Raw genomic sequence first — 10,819 nt, forward strand, 5'->3', positions numbered from 1 at the left:
AAAATAAAATCAAAAGCCTTCTAAAAATTTAAGTTTCTTCTGTTACTACATCATGGGAAAATGGATGGGCATATTTTCACCAAATTGGGAGACATATTTGGGGTGACCTGACTTAAAATATAGCCTATGTGTTGTATAAGAGGTCCATTTGGGAGGACCCTGGGGAAAACCAAGGGAGTTGGGCAGTGCTGCGTTAGAGCAGCTGGACCTGAGGCTCAAAGCAAGGCCCTTGGGAGTGTCCATTGGGTCAGACATACTAGCTGAAGTATTAATGGTATTAACACTGGCTAAAGCATAGAGTGTTGTGAGGACTCAATGACATCATCCATGTAAAGTGCTGAACTCAATGCCTGGCACATTCACTCATTGATTCATTTACTCAGTAAATTTTTATTGAGTGACTGCTGTATATCAGGTGCTCTGTTGTGTACTAGGGATACAGCAGTGATCAAAACAGACAGCAATCTCCACCCTCTTGGGGCTTACATTCTGCTTAGGTTCCTTTTTTTCTAAATTATCCAATTTGCTGGCATGTAATTGTTCATAGCAGTCTCTGATAATCCTGTGTATTTTTTGTGATATCAGTTGTAATGTCTCCTTTTTAGTTTAAATTTTACCTATTTGAGTCTTGTCTCTTTTCTTGGTTAGTCTAGCTAAAGGTCTGTCTATTTTATCTTTTCAAAAAACCAACTCGTATTTTTGGTGGTCTTTTCTATTGTCTTTCTAGGCTCTATTTCATTTATTTATGCTCTAACCTTTATTATTTCTTTCCTTCTGCTAACCTTTGGGTTCGTTTGTTCTCCTTTTTCTAGTTTTTATAGCTTCTTGAGGCATAAAGCTAGGTTGTTTGTTTGAGATTTCTTTTTTCTTAGTGTAGCCATGTATCACTTTATATTTCCCTCTTAGAACTATTTTTGCTGCATCCCATACATTTTTGTATGTTGTGTTTCTATTTTCTTTGACTCAAGGTATTTTTTGATATCTTCTTTAAACTATTGATCGTTCAGAAGTATGTTGTTTAATTTCCACATATTTGTGAATTTTCCAGTTTTCCTCCTGTTATTGTTTTCTTGTTTCACACCTTTGTGTTTGGAAAAGATAGCTGGGATGATTTCAGATTTTTAAAATTTGTTAAGACTTGTTTTGTGGCCCAACATTTTGTCTATCCTGGAGAATCATCCACGTGTAAGGAAGGAAAAGAAAAATGTGTATTGTGCTGCTCTTGGATGGGATGTTCTAGACAAGACTTGTAGTTCCTTTTGGTCAATAGTGTTTTTTCACTTCTGCTGTGTCCTCATTGATTTTCTGTCTCAATGATCTATCCATTGTTGATAGTGGGGGAATGAAGTCCCCTCTTACTATTTTATTACTCTCGATTTCTCCTCTCATTTCTGTTAATTTTTACTTTATATAGTTAGGTGCTCCGATGTTGAGTGCAGTATATTTACAATTTTTATGTCTTCTTGATGAACTGCCCTTGTATCAATATATAGTGACCTCCTTGTCTCTGGTGAACAGATTTTGACTGAAAGATTATTTTGTCTGACATAAGTATAGCCACTCCTTCTCTCTTTTGGTTACCATTTGCATGTTATTTAGTTCGAGTCCTTCATTATTACTCTATGTATGTCCTAAAAGCTAAAATCAGTCTTTTGTATGTAGCACAATGTTATATCTTGTTTATTTTGTCTGTTCAGCCATTCTTTGTCTTTGATTGGAGAATTTAATTCATTTACCATTAAAGTAGTTATTGGCGGGTTAGGACTTTCTATTGCCCTTGTGTGTGTGTTTGTGTGTGTGTGTGTGAAGATCAGCCCTGAGTTGACACCTGCTGCCAATCCTCCTCTTTTTTACTGAGGAAGATTGGCCCTGGGCTAACATCCGTGCCATCTTCCTCTACTTTATGTGGGATGTCTGCCACAGCGTGGCTTGATGAGCAGTGTGTAGATACACGCCCAGGATCTGAACCTGCGAACCCTGGGTCACCAGAAGTGCAGTACACGAACTTAAGCACTATGCCACCAGGCCAGCTCCACTATTGCTCTTTTTTGGATTTTCTGGTGGTTTTGTAGTTTCTTTCTTCCTCTCGCTGTCATCTTTTGTGATTTGTTGATTTTTTTGTAGTGCTATGATTTGATTTTTTTCTCATTATCTATTGTGTATCTACTAGAGAATTTTTCTTTGTGATTTCCATGAGGCTTATGTAAAATATCTCCTACCTATAGAAGTCCAATTTAAAGTGATAACAACTCGACTTTAATTGCATACAAATCTGTACACTTTTATTTCTCCCCTCATTCACATTTTATGCTATTAATGTCTCACAATTTACATATTATTATATTGTGTATCCACTAACATATTACTGTAGCTATAGTTATTTTAATATTTTTGCTTTTAACATTCATACCATAGTTAAAAGTGTTATGCACCATCATTACAGTGTTGGAATAGTCTCAATTTAACTATATGTTACATTTACCAGTTAGATTTATACTTTCATATGCTTTCATGTTGCTACTTAGTGTTTTTTCATTCAACTTGAAGAACTCCCTTGAGAATGTCTTGTAAGGCAGGTCTTGTATTGATGAATTCCCTCAGCTTTTGTTGGTCTGGGAGTGTCTTCATCTTATCTTCATTTCCGAAGGACAGCTTTACTGAATAAGGTGTTCTTGATTTGCAGTGTTTTTCTTTCAGCACTTGGGATAGGTCACCCCACTCCCTCCTGGCCTGCAAGGTTTCTGCTGGGAAAACTACAACCCCTTTAAATGTGATGAGTCACTTCTCTCTTGCTGATTTCAAAATTCTCTTTTTGTTTTTGACTTATGACAATTTGACTATAATGTGTCTTGGGGTAATATTCATCACATTGAACTTGGTGGGGTCTTTTGAGCTTCAAGAACCTGAATATCTATATCCCTCCCAAGATTTAGGAACTTTTCAGTCATTATTTCTTTAAATAAGCTTTCTGCCCATCTCTCTCTCTCTTTTCTCCCTCTGGGACTTTCTAATATGTATATTCCTTCCCATGGTGGTGTCCCATAGATCTCATACACTTTTTCACTCTTTTTCATTATTTTTTCTTTTTGTTCTCCTAATTGGATAATTTCAAATGATGTTTTTGAGTTTGCTTATTTTTTCTTCTGCATGATAAAATCTGCTGTTGAAGCTCTCTCTTGAATTTTTAGTGTTGTCATTATACCAGGGTTTCTGTTTGATTCTTGTTTATGATTTCTATTTCTCTATTAATCACCTCATTTTGTTCATTCATTATTCTCCTGCATTTGTTTAGTTGTCTATCTGTGTTCTCTTGCATCTTATTCAGCTTCTTTAAGATGACTAATTTGAATTTTTTGTCAGGCAGTTTGTAGATCTCCACATCTTTGAGTTAGGTTACTGGAACTTTGTTACTTTTGATGGTGTCATGTTTTCCTGATTCTTTATGATCTGTGTAGCTCTGTACTGTTGTTAGTACATTTGAAGAAGCAAATACTTCTTCAAGCCTTACAGACTGGGTTCCACTGGTAAAAATCCTCCTGTCAGGTCCGTGGTCTGATAGGTTTGCCTTCAAGGTCACAGTCAAGCCTACTGGAGATGGGTCACATGGTTTTGGCTGGGTCCACAGTGGTGTCCATGATTTGTGGGGCTGTTACTAGGGGCTTGGGCAAGCTGAATCCTGTCTGGCCCCTCAGTGGATAGGACTGCATCCAGGACCTTGGTCAACAGGGCTGGCTGGGCCAAAGGTCAACTTCAGGGTTCACATTAGAGTCTGCAGAAGGTGGACCTGTTTCCAGGTGTGTGGATGGTTAAATGGTAAATCTCTTGTCAGATTCCTGGGATGGCCCCACCAGGACACTAGGTGGATCCCTGGGTGGCAGGACTAGCCCAGTGCCACAGCTTAGAGGTGTTCTAAATAAGTCACAGGGCTCCTTCAGGATCTGCAGCCAGATTGAGGTCTGCAGGTCCTCCTTAGAAGGCACAGATGGGGTGCCTCCTACCAGGTCCCTTGGTGGGCATGTCTGCTCCCTCACTGCTGCTGAGAGGGGCTGGAGCCACGTTACAGGACTGCTTCAGAACCCATGGTTGGACCTAGGTTAGTGGACCTGCCTCCAGGGGCACAGATGGGCGTGTCTCCCAGCAGGTGCCTGGACAGGCATAACTGCTACTGGAGTGTGGCTGGGATGGACAGGAGCCAGGTTACTGGGCTGATTCAAGATCCACTTTTGGAATGATGTCTGTGGGCCATCCTCTGGGGACATGGATGTGTGTGTCTCCCACTGGGTCTCTGTATAAGCTTGTCTGCTTCTGGAATGTGGCTGAGAGAAGTTGTAGCTTGGTCATAGGCCACTTCAGGGTCCACAGCAAGGACCAAGGCAGACGGTCCTGTTACGTAAGACACAGAGAGGCGTAACTCCCTCTGGGTCTCTTGGTGGTTGGTGCTGATGGCAGGACCAAGGCCAAATGGGGCTGTAGCCAATTCAACAAGGAAACAAGGCTTTTAGTATGGGTGCAGCCAGGGATATGGTCAGCAAGCCTGAGACCTGGCTGTGGGGTTGCCTTCTCAAAGAAAAGTCCCTCCCCAGTCTTGGGCTCCACCAGTGTTTCACAGCTGCCTACTTGGATCTTGAAGGTCCCAAAAAGTCACTTTTGTCCATAGATGGCTGCCAAATTATTGTTCTTATGGGGAGACAAGAGGAGGAAACGTCCTATCCACTATCTTGCTGTCATCCCCATAGGTATGATCTTTTCGGTTACTCTGGGGATTACATAAAATATCTTATAGTGATAACAACCTATTCTAAATGGATAACAACTTAACTTCAATTGCATACAAAATCATTACTCCCTTACATTTCCAACCCACACTTTATATCACTTTCAAAATTACATATTTTTATATTTTGTATCTATTAACATAGTTTTATTGTTATATTGTTATAGTTACCCTCTGTGCTTTTACCTTTTAAATGGTATACGAGAATTATAAGTGATTTTTGTTACCGTTATCACAGGATTCTGTATTTGTCTATATGTTTACCCTACCAGAAAGCTTTCTATTTTCATGTTTTCATTTTGCTTTCTAGTGTCCTTGTGTTTCAAGATGAAGGACTCTTTTACAATTCTCGTAAGGCAGTTCTGTTGGTGATGCTCTTCCTCAGGTTTGTTTATCTGAGGAGGTCTTTATCAAGCCTTCTTTTTTGAAGGACAGTTCTGCTTGATATAGTATGCTTGGTTGGCAGGGTTTTTAAAATCTGACTGCACTTTGAATATATCATCCCACTCCCCTCTGGCAGGCCTGTAATGCTCCTGCTGAGAAACTGCAGATAGTTTTATAGGTCTTCGCTTGTATCTGATAGGTCCCTTTCATGCTGCTTTCAAGATTCTCTCTCGTCTGGGACCTTTGTCAGTTTGACTATAACGTGTTTAGCTGGAGCCTTTTAAGCTTCTTGAATTTGGATGTTCATTTCCTTCTTCAGATTTGGGAAGATTTCAGCCATTATTTCTGCAAAGAAGCTCTCTTCCCCTTTCTCTCTCTTTTCTCTTTCTGGGACTCCCATATGTGTATTGATCTGATTGATGAAGTTGCAAAAATCCCTTATGCTTTCTTCATTTTTCTTTGTTCTCTTTGTTCCTCTGACTCAAGGATTTCAAATGACTTACCTTCAAGTTCACTGATTATTTCTTCTGCTTGATGAACTCTGGTGTCCAACCACACTTGTGAATTGTCCAACTCAGTTATTATATTGCTCAACACAAGAATTTTTTGAGGTCATTTTTATAGTTTCTTTACTTGTTGGATATTCTGATTTTGTTCATGAATCATTTTCTTGATTTAATTTGTGTCTTTCTATGTTCTGATGTAGCATGTTGAACTTCTTTAAGGCAATTATTTTGAATTTTTTGTCAGGCAATTCATAGATCCCTGTTTCTTTAGGATCAGTTTCTGGAGATTTATTTTATTACTTTAATTGGGCTTTTTCCTGCAGCCAAACCTGGACACAGTTCACAAGCAGAAGCCTTGTGCTCTCTTTAACAGTTGGGGGCAAAGGAGGGAATGTGGAATTGTAGGGTTTCCACTTCAGCTGTCTGTCTGTGCTGGCCCTTCATCCTTGGCAGGTTCCTAGGTGTGATTTATGATCTCTGAGAGAGGGTGGGACAGAGCTTCAGGAGTGGGTTCTGGAGCCAGACTGCCTGCCAGACTTCCAAATCCTGGCCCCACCCATTAGAGCATTGTGACCATGCATAAACTTACTCATCATCTAGGAACCTTGCAAATAGTTGTGCTACCTCAAAGAGGAAACAATACTACTTGGCAGATGGTAATCCTTTCTGATTCATTCATTCAAAGCTATTCACTCATTGAGCAAGCAATATGAGGATAAAGAGATGTCTCCATAGGACGTGCTGTGACAAGCTCACAGTCACTGGAGCCACAGACACAGACATGTAGACTCCAGAGGGTGTGAAAAGATTATAGGAGAAACACAAATAATGAGGAAGGAGAGGCAGGGTGGTGGATGAGAGGCAGGAGGTAACTCAACTGCAGATGGGACATTTGGGCTGAGGTCAGTAGGATGGTAGGATTGCTACAGTTAGAGATGAGGAGAGAGCCCCCACTGTGCAGATGAAGACAGGAAGGCAGGGCATGTTAGAAGAAGAGAGGGTATCTAATATGGTGGCCATGTAGTGGCCTTAGATGATCAGGGGCAGGGAGTGGGCACAAAGCAACAAGGCCAGATCGGCCTCTCTGTAAGAGGACCCATAAACTAAGGACAAAATTTGGGCTTTTATCCCATAGGCAACAGGATACCATGTGATCAGGTGGTCATTTGGGAAGTTTCCTCTGGAGGACTTGAGCAGTTCCAGCTGGGGGCAGGTCACTGTTACAACACACAGTGGGAAAGCCACAGTCTTTATGATAACAACAAAACCAGCTGTAACCACGTGAGATTTCTTATTGTACAAGAAACTTCAAAACCCAAGGATCCCAAGATATGTTACAGTCCCTGCTAACATTTGTCCTGCTTAGCACCCTCTACACTGTGTCTGAGTCGGTCCTCACACCAGTGCTGTGAGGTGGGGACAATCAGCTCCTGCTTAGAGCACGAGGTCACACAGCTAGGATATGGGACAGTTAGGATTTGAGCACTAGTCTGGGGAGGTCCTGAGCCGGCCTGCCTCGCCGTCTTCTCATAAGAAAGGGTGCTGTCCCTTCACAGGAAAGTGTTCCACAGCTGCAACTACTTCACATTCTACAGTGTGCTGCTGTGCCTGGGGGCCTGCCTCTCCAGGCTGCTCATCAGCTGCATCGAGGGCACATGGCTGACTGCCCTCGTAGACAAGGCCATCATGCAGAATGGCTATGAGGGAGCAGACATGGGTAAGTGGCCCATCCCAACTGGCCACAAACCTGGGGAGGGCTGGTCTTGCACCTTTGTAGAAGCTTCCTGGAGGTCAGGTATCAGCAGTTCACAGTTCATACTCTTCACTTGTGCTCAGAGCTTATCTTCCCGTGGAGGCTATAAAGCTGAGTGGGAAAAACATTCAACCCAGTGGTTAGAAGGGAGTTTAAGTCTACTAAGTAACCAGCACTTTTGACAGACCTTTGAAGTGTAATGGAGGGCAGAAACAGGTAGCGGGATTCGAGCTGAACAATTAGAAGTTTAATTTATGGATGCATGGCTTAGACATTTTTGAGAAAGAATGCCTCTTAGATTTAATGGTGTCAGTTGGAAACTTATTTAGTCAAGAAAATGGTCTGTTCAGTTGAAATACTTCAAAATCAGCCATTTCTGTGCAGCAAAGGTAGTTTTTCTACTTCGGGCCCACGTCTATTCATGCAGTCATCCATTCGTTATGTGACTGATGCCTTCTCTCTATTAGCCACAGCAGCTCCCAGCCCCTTTGAGATTCAAATTCCTCACAAGATGGATGGACTAGAATGTGATCTCTATGAACCCTTGCAGCTTTTTGTACCTCATTTTCTAGATTCTCAGCAAAGACACAGGCACCATTTAGGAACAAATTGATGCTGGGCCAGCCTGTGATCTACTGCCTGGCTTGATTGCCTTTGGGATTTTGGGGGCTCTATGTGGACCATTATCACACCAACCCATGCTCATCAGCTTTTCTCGCATCCTGATTGCAGGCCACAGGCTGTCAAATACTGGGGCCTAAATCAGTCAGCAGATAATGCCTGCTGTTTGAATCCACACTGGGGTTGAACTCCAGGACACAAGTACGCTGACTTCCCTGGTATCCCTGAGATGCTTCAGGTTCCCCCTCCCCTGCCCCCTTTCTCCACACTCCATGCCCTGGGAGCCCTTCTACCTGGGAGATCAGGAGGCTTAGCCCCCTGTCAGCCTGGCCATGGGACTCCTGAAGCCTCGTGTCCTTGCCCTTCCAAATAGGCTCCTCTCTTTTTCCTGGAAATGAACTCTACCTCTGCTAGCTGAGTCCTCCGTCCCCCATTTCTTGGAGTCTCTGTCCATATTCCAGGCTGCAGGCCTGCTGCCCTCCACGATGGGGCTCAGTTTTGCCTAATCTGCCCTGTTGCTCACCAGAAGCTCTCTAGGTCACCAACTCCTGCCCCCTCAAGGCTCTATACTGTCTACTCCCACCCCTTCCACCCCTATTCCTCTGCTCTGACTTCTCCTTGGAAGCTCATAGCCATGTCTTATCTGTGGACATTCAGTGCCAGTCAGGACTCGGCTCATTTCTGTTCCTAACACTGTAGATACCCAGCTCTGTGGGACAACCTCAGATCCCTCCAGCCATCTTCATGTCCCCGGGAGTCCTGGTCCAGCTCCTCCTTTCACATGTCACACCACCCAGAAAGCTTTTCCAACAGGCTCTGAGAAGAACAGAGACAAGCTGCCCCTTCCCCTGGCCCATCTACTCTGATTCTATCTTAGGTTCCTGCCTCTCAGCTAGGTCCAGGATGAGGTGGCTCCTGTTGCAGACTTTGATCCATAACCCTAGACTGGTCATCCTCAGAAAATCAAAACCAGGCCATGGTTCCTGTGAATTTACCCAGATTCTGCAGACATGGTTCAAGAGTTGACACTGTCCTCCAGCATCTGCTCCAAGGCCACTCCAGGATGTCTGCCCCCTAGAGAAGATGCAGACTACCCAGAAGTTGTCCCCTGCAGTGTGATAGCCGGCACAACCACTGTCCATGCAGATAGCATACAGCACTGACTACTCGGGGCTGGCCACGAGCTGAGCTCAGCTGGGCTGAGTGATCAAGTCGTAGGTCTATTTCACTCCCTCGGCAAAAAGATCAGTACTAGTTTAGAGTTCTGTTGATCAAACTTTGCCCAATGATTTCCACCATTCATGGGTAGGAATAGCCTCAGGGAGTTGCATGTTAAGAAGCACTTAGTTTGACTATATGACAGAACTTTGTTTTACTGAAGCAGATGATAAATTATCTACATCAGGGCCTTTTAACTGTGTGGCTCTATTTTTCTCTGGAAGAAGTATGGCCTCAACCCAACAAGATTCCCATTGCTTCCTCCTTTCTATGTCTTATAGTGCATGGGATAGAACATAATTTATGATCTCTTCCTCCAATCTGGTAGGGCAAGCAGGAATACACTGAGCTCTCTCTCCCTTGGCCCTTGGGATGAGGAAAGGATCAGAAGTGACCTGACCTTGGTCACGTGGAAGACACACAGATTCCCTCTGACAGGGTGGAGTCACCTAGGAAATCCACCTGTCTGAGGAGGCAGAGATGGGGTGGATAGGCATTCTATGTGGGGGACAAGAAGAGCAGAGGTGTGGGAGGAGAAAAGCCCTGGGCATGTTTGAGGAGCGTGATCCATCTGGTGTGTTGAGTTTAAGAGTGTTGGAGGCTGGTTAGGCCATTCTGAGGAGGCCAGAATGCCAGGCTGGGAGGCCCAGGGCTTACCCAAATTCTTCACATTTCAAGCATAAGGTCTGTGATGTCCTGGGACCTGCTCAAAGTCTGACCATTCAAAGTCACTCACAAAGCTTGTGCAAAAGCTATGAGGACCCACCAACACGATGAGGGAAGTCCTGTCCACCTCGTGAGTCCCACAGCCACTGAAATTCAGTAATCATTAGTGAGCACCTATTGTAAACTCAGTCGTGTTGCTAGGTGTGTTTTCCTCTTTTAACTTAATCCGCACAACTAAGCTTTGTCATTCTGCTTTCAGAAACTGAGGAAACTGGGACTCAGAGTGTTGGGATCCCCACACCACCAATTTCTAGTTGTGTGACATCCGCCAAACTACTTTGCCTTTCTGTGCTCCTTTTACCGTATATATAAATAGGGAGTGATACCTACCACATCCAAAATTCTTCTGAGGACAAAACGAGTTTATGCATTCAAACACTGTCAATCTAGTATGTGACATGTCCTACACTCCCCATAAATATCAGTTATTGTTTTTTGTAATGTGACACTTTGTGGTGATCTGATGACTGTCTTCCCACCTCTCACTGTTCTCCCAGATCCATGAAGAAAGAGGCCTTCTCCAGTTTTACTCACCATTACCAAGTACGTGCCTGTAACGTGGTAAGATCTTGGAATGAGTAAAAGAACAAGGCTATGATGAATGAATCTTTCAGCCATGAATTCAATACTGAAATCACTACTGGCATCATGGACAAGTGGGAACGAGAAGAAGATCAGGAACACGGGGTTCTGGTTTGAGCTCTGCCACTAGCACAAATCTCAGTTTCCCTGAATGAGAGCTAGTGCTGCCATCACAGTCAGTGCTCCTCACTTGCAACCAGCCAGTGCTTACTGAGCACGTGCTACATGCATTTGCCATCCCAGGGACAGAGGACA

This window comes from Diceros bicornis, chromosome 35 (assembly GCF_020826845.1).
Source record: "Diceros bicornis minor isolate mBicDic1 chromosome 35, mDicBic1.mat.cur, whole genome shotgun sequence".
NCBI lineage: Eukaryota > Metazoa > Chordata > Mammalia > Perissodactyla > Rhinocerotidae > Diceros > Diceros bicornis.